Source organism: Agelaius phoeniceus, chromosome 24, assembly GCF_051311805.1.
Source record: "Agelaius phoeniceus isolate bAgePho1 chromosome 24, bAgePho1.hap1, whole genome shotgun sequence".
Taxonomy (NCBI): domain Eukaryota; kingdom Metazoa; phylum Chordata; class Aves; order Passeriformes; family Icteridae; genus Agelaius; species Agelaius phoeniceus.
This window is the reverse complement of record NC_135288.1, coordinates 6,321,335-6,333,514: the sequence shown is the minus strand read 5'-3', so window position 1 is coordinate 6,333,514 and position 12,180 is coordinate 6,321,335. Positions and strand designations below refer to the sequence as shown.

The 12,180-nt window shown below is 41.2% G+C and overlaps 1 protein-coding gene across 4 annotated transcripts in view; it reads right to left on the bottom strand.

Moving 5' to 3' along the window:
• The window catches only part of GNB1 (G protein subunit beta 1), a 43,118-nt gene that overhangs the window by 29,534 nt on the left and 1,404 nt on the right, over window positions 1-12,180 (bottom strand). The gene's annotated exons all lie outside the window — the stretch shown is intronic.

Sequence of the window (12,180 nt, the reverse complement as noted above, 5' to 3'; positions counted from 1 at the left end):
TCCCTCAGCTCTTTTATCATGAACCTCCACTTTTTACTGCTGTTTTCACTCCATTGGCCAAGCCACCAGAATCTGTGTTTACCTAAGCAGGGCAGAGCACATGCACCACAGGGATATTGCAGGCTTGCTTTAATAATTAATGACTAAGCAAGACTGCAATATTCCTGTGATATTCCCCAGTAATGCCACGGGATCAGGGTATTCTATTTGATACCATGGGTGATCTCCTGTGTTTATCAGCTGAATCCATAGGTTTGGGGTAGGTCACAAGCCAAGCTGCACAGAGAACATTTTCTCCCAGAAGCCAGAAATGGAAGCACACAGCTGGAGGAGGAGCTCACAGTGTCCCAGGGTGACACAATCATTACACAGCAAATGAAAACACTTTACATGCCTAAATTCATACAGTTGTTTCTTTTTAATGGAAGTTAACATTAAAACCAGGTTTATTCAGGTATCAAACCAAGTTTTTAATCCACACTTTAAGAACATGCTTATAGTAAATTGCAATCCTATTAAGAAATGTAATTCTTGAGAATTCCCCTTAAGTACCCAAATATTGTCTTTTAAAAGTCACTTCTGGGTAAGCCAATTTTCGAGCAGTCTTCAGTTCATTTTCTGTCATTTAAAAAGGCTCAGAAGTCCTCACCAAGACTGCTGGATTTCTCTAGCAGGATGATGTTCTGCTCAAGCTCTGCCCAAATATTTCCCAGGAGGTGCTGAGGAGAGCCCAGTGTGTGACTGGATCACACTGCACTGAACTCCCAGGCAAATAATAAATGAATGGGGAGATGCAAAACCTGGCAGAGGCACCTCCTGTTACCAAAATCCTGGAGATTACAATGAAATCCAGCAAGTGGATCAGCTGCCCTGGCAGGGATTAAAGTGTAAGAGAACAAGTGGGTTCCAAAAGCCTGGATGGGATTTCTCCCAGCTCTGCTTGCCAACACATCTGTCTTGGAATGATCTTCACCTTGTTAGAAATCATGTGCTGGCTCAGATATGACCACCACAGTGACATCAGCTTAAGGTACATTAAGATCTTCACTACAATATTTATTACATTAGAGGAGGAAATGGGTTCTGTGATCACTTCTTTACAACACCAAAAAAAGCCCAGAAACAAATATTGAGGAATAGACATGGAAAACACTAACACAAAAAATAAATCAGTAAGACTCTATGCCTGCATAAGCACAGGAAATCAGCAGAAATCCCCATTACTGTATTTTGTATTTCCATACATTTCAGCTCTGTATTTTATCAACAGGAGCTGAATCATCCATTTTGTTCTACACATGCCAGCTAATAAAGAGTCAAAGGAGAATCAACTGCTTCCTGTCTCCACCCTTTTACAAAATACAACAACTTCCAGAAAGCTACACTTGGCCACCCTGCTTTACATCCTTACAAGTAAATCCATTTCAAAACAAGGATGGGGAGCCAATCAAAGTGACACACCTCAACTCCTGATCTGAGGGAGGCATTCCCAGATCTACAGTGATCTTTTATGATGGCCAGCTGGGATTCTGAAAAGCCTCTCCCTGAGGTGCTGAGCAGCTCACATGCTGCCATGTCTCAGTGCACCAGGCCCTCAGAACAGTAATGAGGAACACTAATGAGAAAGAAGCACCCTGTGCTTCCAGGAGCAGCAGCACAGCCCATGTCCCACTGTCACACACATCTTTCATGAAAAATCCTTTCTTAGGATTTTCCCTTGTGAGAAGCTGCAGTTTCAGCTCTAAAGTAACCAATGGTTATCTGCTGCTGTGGAATGCAACAGGTAGGCCTGGGATTGGTCTCCTGTGGGTGTTGGGATTTCCTGAGCACTCATGGCAGAGCTGGCTCTTGCTCTGTCTGAGACACAGATCTTTGTTATTCATTCTTGTCTATTCTTAGCTTAGCTAGCTGCTGAAGAAACCTTTTCTTTTCTATTGCTTTTTAGTATAGTCTTAATGTAACATATATCATAAAATAATAAATCAAGCCTTCTGATCATGGAGTCAAGATTCTCATCTCTTCTTCATCCTGAAAACCCTTGTGACCACAGTCACATTCCACCAACCTCAACTGTGCTTCTCCAAACGCATCAAGAGCTGCGCCCAAAACGCTTTTTGCTGCCAGCATCAAATCCTGAGAGAGCACTTCAGGAACCAGGGATTCTTCCTCCTGCTCTGCCTTAGATGCACTCAGAGAAAGCAAGCAAGCTTTCACTGTATGAAGCTTTTATGAAGTAAAAATAATAAGGAGAAAAATGCAACAGAAGCAGCAAAAGGAAGCCCATGCTGGAGAAAGGCTGGACGTGAGTTGATAACTACCTTCTCACCACAGCTGCTGTCACATCTGCCCCAACAAAACTAGGGGAGTTAAGACATTGGAACAAACCATCTGCTCCTTTGTGCCTCTGCTACACAGACTGTACAAAGCCTCAGAGATCAGCTAAAAGCAAAATATTCATTCTTTACAACCATGTAAAAGATCTTTATCCAAGCCCCAGCTAAAAAACAGAATACATTCAATTCACTGAAATAAGAATTTAGTGTTCAAACAGCACAGTGATCTTCAGTAAGAGATTAACAGAGCACTGTTAGAATAGGTTTAGCTATACCATGAAAAACAGCTGCTTTCCAGCACAGTCTGAAAATAAGAAGCATTTCAGTGGACTTTAAAAATCAACAAAATATATTATATGCATGTAGCAGATAAAAGATATTCAACAAAGTTTAAAACATGGCATTTCTCACATCTTTTCACCCCAAACAGACTGAGCAATACTTCATTGTCTAGCCCCAAAACCAACATGCCCCATCTTTAATCACTGTGCAAGCAGCTCCATTAGTTTGGAGAGCAATGATTTATGCCCTGAGTAGCTCATTGATTTCTCCCAATTGCTGCATTTTGCTACGGACTGTTTGTACAAAACAAGGTACAGGAGAACAAGGAAAGCAAGGCTGAGCCTGACACAGCGAGTAACACAGGAGACCTTGAATCCATCAGACTGAGAAGTTTGGGAACACACAAGGCAGCCACGCTCAGTGCTGATAGGAGAGCACAGCAGAAAGCACAAAGGTACAGCAGGAAATGCTGGCTTCACCCTTGGACATTCCTCTTCCCAAGGGATCTGCATTAACTCGCTGAAAACTTCTGCTGTTAACCTTTAAGGAGCACTTGTATTCCTGGAGATGGTGTCTGTCTTGTTAGGTCATCAAAATATAGAGCAAAACACGATAAATTGAGAAAAAAAATAAGTAACACCAGAGAATTAACTGAAAACAACAAAACAGAAAACATCAGAAGACAATCCCACCTATTTTATGAAAAAAAACACCTGCAAAGTGGTGCCAAAGCAGCAGCCAGGTAGGTTGGTTGAGCCCTGGAGCTGCTGAGGCTCTGCCTGGCCCTGGAGGCTCAGCCCAGCCCCTCTGGATGAGCACTGGGTGCTCTGTGGAGCTCTGAGGCTCAGCCCAGCCCCTCTGGACGAGCACTGGGTGCTCTGTGGAGCTGCTGAGGCTCAGCCCAGCCCCTCTGGATGAGCACTGGGTGCTTTGTGTGGAGCTGCTGAGGTTCCCTGGACGAGCACTGGGTGCTCTGTGGAGCTGCTGAGGCTCAGCCCAGCCCCTCTGGATGAGCACTGGGTGCTCTGTGGAGCTGCTGAGGCTCTGCCTGACTCCCCTCTGGATGAGCACTGGGTGCTCTGTGGAGCTGCTGAGGTTCCCTGGACGAGCACTGGGTGCTCTGTGGAGCTGCTGAGGCTCAGCCCAGCCCCTCTGGACGAGCACTGGGTGCTCTGTGGAGCTGCTGAGGCTCAGCCCAGCCCCCTGGATGAGCACTGGGTGCTCTGTGGAGCTGCTGAGGTTCTCTGGACGAGCACTGGGTACTCCCACCCATAAATGCTGAGCCTGAGCCAGCCCTGCACAGGCTCCCCCACCCCAGAGCAGCAGAGGCACCCAGGATAAATCAACCACAGCACTTCCTGAAATGCTGAACTTCAGAACTTCCTGAAACTCATCTGCTGCCCATGGTTAGGAGAAGGAAGGAAGAACTGCAGTCAAACCAACCAATTTGACCTCACTGTCCAAAGTGTCCATGATATTTGAGTTTCCACATACAGAAACCCACTTTCCCCAACACCTCAGGCACCTTTTGCTTCTTGACTTCTTTGTCAAGATTGAAATTCATTAGGAAATGGTTCCTGCTCAGTTTTATTTCCTGTGAGTGCTAGCCAGCATTTCCAGCAAGGAGCTTGCCCAGGGTCTCTGGGCAGTAACACCTGGCAGCTGCAGGGAATGCAGCACGGGGTAACTGCAGCACAATTCCAGTGCACGAGCATCAGGCAGCTCCTGATCTTTGTCCAGGCACCACCTTTGGTACACAGACAGAGCCTGGCCCCAGAGCTGCCACTCCAGGGATGTGCAGCAGCAATATCAAACACATGTCCAACAAAGAGCTCCTCAATTAGCACAGGATCAGCTTCTTCCAAGGTTTCAGCAGAATAGCTCATCTACTTTGTTTTCCTAGACAAACAGAAAATTACCACACCAACCTCCCAACATATTTGTGAAAAACAACAAAACCCCCCAGAGTTTTGGGAAGCAAAAAGACAAAATGCAAGAGGACCATGAACAGATTTCTTGAGGCAGGCGTAGGCCTGCTCTGTTTGGCTCTGTTGTGTCATTTACTGCAAACAAAATGTAGTAAGTTTTGTATTATGCAGTTATAACTATGTTTTTTTAGATTTTTAAATATTGAAACCTAAGTTTACTTTTTTATTTTGAGATTCAAGCATTGCTACATTCAACACATACCTTGAACCAGTTGGTGCTAACCAACGTGTATCAGCTCCAATATAATTTAAATGAAGTTAAACACGACAGAACTTCACACATATGACTAAACCAGACTTTCTGCACTGGGTTTCACCATGAAGATCTTACTAGAAAATATCAGTATTGAACATATTTCAAACCAAGTTCAAGGACTTGTGATCAGTGCTGTTGACAGAGTGAACATTTCTGCCTGGCCTTACAAATTTTACTACCAAAGATAACCAAGCACTGACTTCTAAGATCTCTGCATCAACAATAAGAGGCACATTTTTACCATCTTCTCTATGGTTTTAACCTTGCAGCTTTGACCCACCTCCTACCCCTCATTTGTTTTGGTAAATCTCTCAAATACCTACAGAACTCCAAACAGCTGGACTGAATACAAAGTGTTTTGTGGGATAGAAGAGATTTCATTTCTCCAGTTCCAGAAGAAAGCCACATTCCCCCCAGACTGCAGAAGGGCAGCAACACCCCAAGCTTGCAAGGCACATCTGGACAGGAATGGGATCTCCAACAACATCTGTAAGCTCAACATCCTGCCCAGGCACCCTCAGGAAAAGAAATCTGGGGAAATATCCCATGTTAGCACAGATGTGCCAGTGAGAAAGCCCTTCCAGTAAAGAAGAGCCCATTAACACTGGGCCTGTGTATTTCTGTATCTATGCAAGCTAAACTCAGATCTTGAGGCTCATAATTAAAGATTCTTCTGCCAGATCAGTGTAGGAAATTTTAATGTTTCACAAAAATAAAACAAAACCCACTCAGCTTGTCAAATAATTCATGGTTTTGCAAGTAATTTTAGATAACCTCTATTTATTGACAGATTTTGGGAAAGCCTGAAATGGCAGGATAAACACAGAGCACACGTGCCTGAGATGGTTTAAGATGGTTCCCCACACCTAACCCAAGGCAGGCAAGAGAAAACAGAAATGCAGGGAGCAAAAGGAGATGTACAGAATGAGGAACAGCCCAGCAGAAACTCCTTTGCTTTAGGAAAGGAAATAGCAGCCAGCAGGGGCTGGAATTAGGGTTACTGTAACAGCAGACAGGGCATCCCTTGCTGCCAGTGAAGGCCAACACCCTCAGCTCCTGTCTCCAGCCACACAGAAAAAGCCTTGAGATTGCTCCTTTATTCCCTCACCCCAAACCAGTTTGATTTTCTAATGAGGATGAGCCAAATCAGCAGTGATATCTGAACTGATAAAATATTCCCTGAACCTACTTTCACACACAGCATGCAGGAGTTGGGATGGAACTCTGAGTTTCCACAGAGAAGTATTTTGGTTTTACTTTTTTTTTTTTTCCCCTTTGCTGGGGGAAAAAAAAGAACAAGCTTAAAATAGTGACAGAAATCTATACATAGCTTTGAATATAGGACCACGTTACATAAAGCTACAAAAAATTATCTAATCTATCTAATTACAGATAATTAATATTTTCTTTTTTTGGGGAGTGCTGGCAGGCATTACTGCAGTTTTCAAGAAGACATCAAAAATATTCTCATCTGAAAAAAAACATGATAAACATAACTGGCATGAAATTGTAGGCAAACCTTCTTCAGATCAAGGTAGGAACAGAGAGAAAATAAAAATATTGAAGTGTACACAATTCAATTAATCCTTCTAACATCTAGAAAGTATTTCTGTTCTAAACAGAAGACATTCAGAAATTGCAGTGATTTGACAAGCTGATATTCTACCTCCTCAATTAATATACTTATTTTTAATGAAGCAGTTTCAGGGCAACTACTTACAGAAATGAATTGCATTTCCCATTAAAATGGCAGCTAGGTTTTTAACCAGCCTCTTGGCCTTCACTGTTTATATGCTGCTCATTTTTCCCTCCAAGTTCTGAGGATGATCTATGAAAAGAGCTCCAAGGTTTGGCCTGTCCTTCCCACCCCCAATGACAGAGGCACCTTGGAGTTGTCCCCTTTAAGCTCCCTCAGTCTCCAGCCTCATTCTCACTGATCCCTCATTAGGATCAAGTTTGAACCCTTCAGTCCCATCACATGCAGAAATAGCTGTAGGTCTCCCCTTCCTGACAAAACCACCTTGTTTTCAACAATTCTTAATTACCAGGGAATATTTGATAAAGGGAACATGTTCATAAATCTAAAATTTATGACTGTGTTCCCTTTAGGAACGTGTTTGCCAGGTCTTCAAAATGTCTGCAACACCTTCCCCAAAGGATTCCAATTTTAAACCTGCTGGAGTTATTTTATTGCATTTGAGCAAGACTTAAATCCAGCAACATCTCAACATTTGCTTTTTAACTGCTTTCTCAAGCCCTCATTGCCCAAATCCCAATAACCAGGTACAATGTACAACACCTAGATGCATCTCTGTTTTCTGCCACTTTAGGCCAGCACTAAAAACCCTGCAGAGAATTTACAAGTTATTATTTCCATGGCTCCTTACAAATCACACTTCCATAACGTCCCCAAAAAAGGAATTTTTTTTTTGGCTAAGACATAAAAAAAAAAAAATAAAAATTCCCATGTAGGCATCTAACTGCAGCACCCCCAGTAAAGTGAGAGTAAGATATACATAGCAGGAGCCACCACATCTTGGTGCTTCCAGATGGCACCCAGGATATTGTCAGTACTCCCTAGCTGGGTTCAAGACAGAAAATTCCTGCATTTCTGACAATATACTGGGCAAGGGAAACATCACCCCTGGAGCCAGTGCACTCAAACCCTCCAGAAATATCTCAGTGTATTTTTAAGAGATTAACTAATTATAAATATTCTGCATCATTCCAATAAATGCAGTGGACAAGTATTGATATATTCATACGTGAATTCATTTGTAGTTAATACAAATGAATACTCTTACAAGATATTCATTGCAAAGAACTCATTTTGGGAGGTCAGCTGGTCAAAAAGAGGCCAAGAAGATCTGATTTTTATGTTCACCAAATGATTTTTAAGTGTGTATTTCTACTCCAAGGCTAACCCTCTCCTTCCTCTCTACTCAGAAATAATTCCTATTTTAACAAAAATGCAGAATTCTGCCTAAAAACCCATCCTGGAGTGTGCATATTTGGTACTAGGAAGCCTTGCCCAGTAATTTCCATTGATTCTTTTGGCATCTCAAGTAAAGGTATTGCTCATAGCCAGCTCCAAGCTTTTAAAAACCCCTTCATGTTCTGCTCAACTACCAGTTGGCTCAAGCATCCATGGATTCTGCATAGATTTGTTTGGTGAAAAACAAATCCACACTCCCAAAATCCCCAGCACACTGGACACCCTGGGAAGAAATAATAAATGGAGACACTTTGTTAAATAGAAACAGAGGGGCTGGGGGGTATTTCTGTTTTTTATCATGACCTTGGCTAATGCTACTTCCAACTTTATCAGTGGGGAGAAAAGAAACATTTTGAATGGAATATGTATTCTTTTCATTTTCAGTCTGCACATGGAGCAACCAAGAGACTCCCTTCAAAAAATGGCCATTTTATCTTCAGTCACATGCTTAAGAAACATTTCATTAATGCAAGCAAGCTGCTTTCAAGGTTACCTTTTTTTTTTTTTTTTGGCCACATAACCAGTAAAATTCTGGATAAAAAAAGACCCCATCTAAAATTCTGTATTAAAAAAAGACCCCATCTGAAATTCTGTATTAAAAAAAGATCCCATCTAAAATTCTGTATAAAAAAAAGACCCTGTCTCAAATTCTGTATAAAACAAAGACCCCATCTGAAATTCTGTATAAAAAAAGACCCCATCTCAAATTCTGTATAAAAAAAGACCCTATTAAAATTCTGTATAAAAAAAAAGACCCCATCTGAATTTTTTTTTTTTAATACAGAATTTCAGATGGGGTCTTTTTTTTATACAAAGACCCCATCTAAAATTCTGTATAAAACAAAGACCCCATCTAAAATCCTGTATAAAAAAAGACCCCATCTGAAACTCTGTATTAAAAAAAGATCCCATCTAAAATTCTGTATTAAAAAAGACCCCATCTCAAATTCTGTATAAAAAAGACCCCATATAAAATGCCGTATAAAACAAAGACCCCATCTGAAATTCTGTATTAAAAAAGACCCCATTTGAAATTCTGTATTAAAAAAAAGACCCCATCTGAAATTCTGTATAAAAAAAAATCCCATCTAAAATTCTGTATTAAAAAAAGACCCCATCTGAAATTCTGTATATAAAAAAGACCCCATCTAAAATTCTGTGTAAAACAGAGACCCCATCTAAAATTCTGTATTAAAAAAGACCCCATTTGAAATTCTGTATAAAACAAAGACCCCATCTGAAATTCTGTATATAAAAAAGACCCCATATCAAATTCTGTATTTAAAAAAAAGACCCCATCTGAAATTCTGTATAAAAAAAAAGACCCCATATCAAATTCTGTATATAAAAAAAAGACCCCATCTGAAATTCTGTATAAAACAAAGACCCCATCTCAAATTCTGTATAAAAAAAGACCCCATCTGAAATTCTGTATAAAAAAGACCCCATATAAAATGCTGTATAAAACAAAGACCCCATCTGAAATTCTGTATATAAACAAAGACCCCATCTGAAATTCTGTATAAAAAAAGACCCCATATAAAATGCTGTATAAAACAAAGACCCCATCTGAAATTCTGCCATGCCAGAGGCATTGGAGGCTCCCAGGACAAGGGACCCAAGGGTGACTGAAGAACTGGAATGGCCAATTCCCATTTCACCCTGCTCACAAGAAAGCAGCGCTAAATGCAATTGCTGAGACAACACGGTGTGCCATATGGCTCCAAGTGGATATGAAAATTGAGAATATCAATTACCAATCCACTAATGCTGAGAGCCAAAATCCATGGACAGTAAGAATTTAATCCAATTCAGTGCCTCGAACAGGAGCTGAGCGCGGAGTGGAGGAGACAAATCTACTGCTGGTTTCACAGAGCGCCAACAACTCCGGTTTTTATTGCAGTGACTACAAAACCAGCTGAACCCAACACTCGCTCAACATCCCCAACCACAGCTCCAGGCCTGGGAGGAATCTACAAAAACAACAAAAGTTTCAGATGAATTGGCATCTGGTTTCACAGGGATTGGGAAATCATAACTGAGTTACTATTTAAGAAGAAGCAGTTGAGTTGTTTTCCACATGACCAAATGGGAGCCTCCAAAGCACCAGGAAGTGACACAGGGCAGCCAACATCTTGCTTCATTCCAGGAAAAGGCATCCTACAAACACCATTTCTATTTCTATTCTAATTAAAGGGCCTTGAAGCTGCAGTAGTTGAAGGGTTTTCTTATTCTAAAGTAAATTAGTTTAATGGTTCAAGTTTTAAGATTTTTGATAGCTGTGGAGGGTTTCTCCTGGGATGGTATTAAAAATAATGCTGCACAAAATTCTGTCCACTCCCTGATTATACAGAACTTCATTGATTACTTACACAAGAATTCTCATTAAGTTCAAATACAGCATCTCCACATTTCCATGAGGCACGGAGGTGATTTAAAGAACTGCTCTGCTAAGATTTCCTGTGGAATTTTAATTTACCATGTTGTCAAAGATTTCATGCTAGGATGCCTGCTACGTACTGACTTAGCAGCTGCAAGGACTCAACAAGGATAAATGTAATTTATCTTACCCAAAACAGAATCTCACTTCACTCTGCTCCTTTCTGATCCTGTACTAAAGGGCTAAAGTAGTAGTAACAAAAAAATTTTAGTAAATTAAGATTTAACAGGACATTAACTTCAATGGAACTAACAGTTTATTAGACAGTATTCTTAATTTTAAAAAAATGTTCATGAAACACCAGAGGAATAAAATGCACTCAGCTAATTTCAGCTTTTTTTTTAAATTAGAAAAACACCAGCCCTGCAAGCCTCGACTGAAAATCAGCTCTGCTGTTCCCAGCTTCCTTCTGCATGAGCTACAGCTGGGTTACTCCAATAAACTAACAAACAACTGATTATACATTAAGTAATAGATAAACAGTAGTAAAATGTTTGATAATATCAAAGGTTTGGAGGTCACTTGAATGCAGGAGACATAACAAGCATTTCTTATTTTTCTTGCTGGGAAGTGTATTGTTTTAAGCCTGAGTCCAGTATATCAAATATTAACCAAGCTATTTTATTTCGGCTACCGAAGTTAAGGTGTTTGGCACTAGAGTGAAATATCACAGGAGCTCCAAATCAAAAGTCCATTTTACTCAAAAGATACCAAAACCAACACACAAAAGGCTGTAGAAATTTGCAGTGTTATTTTGAAACAGACCACTCAGAGGTGTTTGAACCTCCCCAGCCTGATTCCGATTCCTGCCCATTAAAAGCACAGTTACCCAGAGGATGGCAGCAATTCTGGGTCAGCAGCAGCCCGGAACCCTCCCCACACCGGGAGTGCTCTGAAGCAGCCAGGAGACTCCTGTGCCACAGAAAGGCACCTGTCTGCACAGGCTCTGATCCGAGATTACCTGGCAGCAGAGACCCAGCAGCCTCTGTGTACCTCTGCTCCACGATTAAAAACTGCTTTTTAGCAACAGGCTTCACTAAAGCCAGGGGTATTTTGGTGGTGTTAAAGCAGGCGCTGCGAGGTAAAAACGAAAATTGTGGCACCCCTTTATTCAGTTAAGAGCCTATGTGAACATTTCAATAAAACTATTTACTCCTCCCACCTAGTTCCTATCTGGAGGAGCTCACAAAAATTAAGAAAAAAAATAAATAAAAAACCCCACAGATTTCTCACAGCAATCTTCCAAACGCTCCTCCTACCCCCACCCCAGAACAGAAGAAAGCAAAGAGAATGAGAAAGTAAATCTAAAACACAATTACGAAATAAGATCTAGTTTGGCAAAGCTGGGGTGAGGAGGAGTTGAAAAATGAGAGCTGCCTTGCTGCAAACGCCATCTTGTTGCAGCTACTGGGCCCAGGCACAGAGAGATCCATTCATTCACAGCAAAAAGAAAATCAAACAGACACCCTGGCTAATCTGCAGCCACCAAAACAACTACACTATTATCACCCCTGCTCCTTCTCCTCTCCTCAAGCACAAGGCAGAGAAAGAAACTCTCATCTATCACATTTAGCGACGGATTTAGGTATTAACATATTATCTTCATTTCCTCACACGTATTTCACACACACATCGACAGCATTTTGTCTCGATTCACAGCCTCGTGTCCAGATCAGCTTAAAATACGGGATAAATGTCTCACGATTAGGTGCAGATATCCTAGAGCAGCAAAACGTTTAATTTTTCAGTCTTAAATCGCCTCCCCAAGTTGAGCCAACTATTCTCAAAAGCTGTTTCAATAATCACTTAAGCCTTACATTTACAGTGCTTTCCTCCTATTTCCTCCCGTGGAGACAATACATAATAACGTGGCAGTCGGCACATCC